We start from the raw sequence: 3,394 nt of genomic DNA on the forward strand, positions 1-3,394 counted from the left end.
ATCGTCCCCGACGCTTGATCGCCCCATGCACGCGGACGGAGAGAGAGGCGGGGTGGGGGGGGGGGGGAAGTAAAGTATCGCGAGGTTACGCCCTGAGTCCCGTCTGTCTCGCGTTGCCACCTCTCATTAGAGATGAGAGAGCAGGTACTGAAGAACAATTATTAAATATTAATAATCAATAAAAGAACAAATCAGGACAAAGAAACATCAATAATCAATTCATTGTTTATTGGCATGAAAGTAAAAAGAAACAATGTTGCCAAAGTATCAGAAAACACAAGAAAACAATAATACTAAACAGAACATATATGTGTATTTAAAACAATATAATTATACTTTAATTATATACATATTTTATACATATTCCTTTTCATTCGGCACAATATATATTCTGGTTTTCAAAATAAATTCAGAAAAAGAATCACTGGATATCAGTGTAAGAAATATGTGACAGTCAGAAGGACAGAGGAGGACAGAGGAGAGAGGAAAGGAGAGAGGAAAGGAGAGAGGAGAGAGGAGAGAGGAAAGGAGAGTGTGAAGGAGAGAGAAGAGAGGAGAGAGGAAAGGAGAGTGTGAAGGAGAGAGAAGAGAGGAAAGAGTGAAGGTCTGTGGAGTTGTGCTGCCTCCTGCTGGAGGACAGATGTACTGCAGGAAGAGGAAATACTCAGTTACTAGGTCCTGCATTCTAAAGTACAAATATATATCTATATATTATGTTATTGTATTAATGTGTTTATTGCCTTAATGTTGCAGCTGGTGAATGTCTCATCATATCTTTACCTGTGATTATACATCACAGGTCTGGTACACCAGACACATGTACACGTATATACAAGTACCTTCAAAGTGTACTTCAGTCCAGTACTTGAGTAAATGTACTCTGTTATCTTCCACCACTGCTGCTTCAAATCATTTCAAATAAAAATGATTAACATTTGAACATATATGTGATGAGTTTCATAAATAACAGAAATATGTTTTATTGTTTCTACTAATGTTGATTGAGTCATTTTTAATACTTTTTATACAATATTCTTCTCAAACAACAATAAAAACAACTAGTTCATTATTCAACGACAGTCACATTTAATAAAGTGGTTATAGTTTTATTAATGTCAGTAAATTCTCTCTCAGCTGAGTTATGAATCACAAAGTGAAGACGATTCAAATCAGATTTAAAAAACTTTATTAAAAAGACAAACTTTTACAACTGGACCACCAATAAAACAATCATATAAAAAGAAAGATGATTGTGTTTATTGTTCATTATGAAGCTTATTCAGCACAGAGTTTTGTTTAGATGCCTTTCATGGAACCTCGACATCTCGTTAAGATCATCAAATAATAATAATAATTATTATCATTATAATCATACATCTTATTTAACGGTACTGCTCATGGCCCTCAAGGTTTACATCAAAGCACCAACAATAACAATAAATGACTAAAAACATCAGTTTTCTCCATTAAAGACTAATTCTTAAATTAAAAAATGTTCCTGAAACCAGAAGAACAAACGTAAAACAGACGAGTTTAAAACATAAAAACGGTTCAAAAAATAACGTCTTACAAAACAAAACAAGAGAAAAAACTCTTTACAAAACTTTATCCAACAATTTGCATAAACTGAGTTTATAATCGAACGGATAAACTTATGTTTTCATGAGTGAGGCTGAATAATGCAGCCATGTCTTTTATTAGTATAAGTATATATATATATATATATATATATATATATATATATAAGTGATAGTTCTGTTGTGGGCACATTCTGTATAAAAGTAACGGAGAACTTCTCGGTCGTGATTTTAAAGATAATTTAAAACAAATCAACATATTGTTATTATGTTGATATAAAACGTAAAGTCAGCATTATGGCTCCTTAAAAAGTTGAACATGAACGTGATTTCTAGAAGACATAGTTGTTAGAAATACTGGATTATGAGTGTTTTTAAAAGCTCCGATGTGTTTTATTTGCGCGACTGTTTTTAAAATAAAAACATATTTAATAGATGATATAATCACATTCAACTTCTACACAGACGGGCTTTACGCTGTACTAAAGGTTATCTGGATGTAACTCCAGTTCTATGAGTGTTTAGCTCGTAATCGTCTTTCCGGCTTCGCTCCGCTCTCAGCGTCATCTCTGACACTAAATACAAATGAAACAGGACACTCATGAAGTTGTTCAACGAGCAGCTTCGTCCGGCTGCAGTTCAGCATGTTTCCCATCGAGCGGTCGCTCCTCGAGGATTCATTCCTCTCGACAGCATCACAACCTTCTGGGGAATAAATTTCCATCATTTAAAGTAGACAGGAAAGATGTCGTAACGTGAACAACGAGACGTGAACTTACCGAAGCGCTCGGAGTCTAGAGAGGCGGAGGATAATCTTTACTCCTCTTCCTCACGCACACAAGTCTGAAATCACATTTACAGCTCAGATGTCTACACAGATCCACCATCTGGATCATTTCAGTTGTTACAAAATGACAAATTACGTTTTCATTTCCGAGATAGCGATCTTAAAATGGAAGCTGATAATTAGACTTATGAACTGGAAAGTAACGGAAATGGTTCAATATTTTGATAACAAGCATTCTTGCCAATAGGTTAGCTTAGCTTAGCATGAAGACTGGAAACAGGTGGAAACTGTTAGCCTGGCTCTGCGCAAACGAAACAAAAGAGGAAGTCTCCAGATAGAAACAACTTAAAGACTCCATTGTGAGTAAAAGTCCCGAAATACAAACTTTACTCGAGTAAAAGTACGAAAGTAGAATCAGAAAAATGTAACTCATAGTGCAGGGGAATGACCGCCATCTTATATTGTAATATATTAAAATTAATTTAGCATTTTTTCTAATGCAACGGCTCATGGTTGAGAAAGAACCAAATTTTAACTTATGTGTCATTTAATTTCATATAAGCATCATATTTCATAACTCTTTTATGGTTTTTACACAAAAAAACAGTTTTACAAAGTAAAAAACGTATAATATTATAAAATGTAGTATCAAAACATGGAATTACTCAAGTGAAGTACAAGAATATTAAAGTTGCGCTTACAGAAAGAAGTATTTACAGCATCGAAATCTTGCTGTAATTTCTTTCACGTGACAGACCCGCGCTAGCTGTTTCCCCCTGCTTCCAGTCTTTATGCTAAGCTAAGCTAAGCGCCTCCACCAACGCGTTTACAGAAGTGATCTCACTTTGTGGCCGAAGGTTCCAGGCTGAAGTTGACATCGATCAGCTGTTGATTCTGTTCCATCAGAGGATAAACAGCGGTCGGAAACGTCTCTCTGTTGATCTGTTTGTCGTCACTGAAGGAAGGTTTGTAGTTAACTTCAACAGTAACATGTAGTCATACAGTCAGTAACATGTAGTCATACAGTCAG

The 3,394-nt window shown here is 35.4% G+C and overlaps 1 long non-coding RNA gene across 1 annotated transcript; it reads right to left on the reverse strand.

Annotated features, from left to right (window-relative positions):
* Positions 1-1,758: 1,758 nt before the first annotated feature.
* LOC116379939 (uncharacterized) lies at positions 1,759-3,388 on the reverse strand. Its single transcript, XR_004212493.1, has 3 exons — positions 3,209-3,388; positions 2,357-2,420; positions 1,759-2,282 (listed from the first exon to the last, which is right to left on the reverse strand). It is a non-coding gene; the product is annotated as an uncharacterized LOC116379939 (long non-coding RNA).
* Between the last annotated feature and the right edge of the window lie 6 nt (positions 3,389-3,394).

Source organism: Anarrhichthys ocellatus, unplaced genomic scaffold (assembly GCF_004355925.1).
Source record: "Anarrhichthys ocellatus isolate YVR2014 unplaced genomic scaffold, GSC_Weel_1.0 scaffold5596, whole genome shotgun sequence".
Lineage (NCBI taxonomy): Eukaryota > Metazoa > Chordata > Actinopteri > Perciformes > Anarhichadidae > Anarrhichthys > Anarrhichthys ocellatus.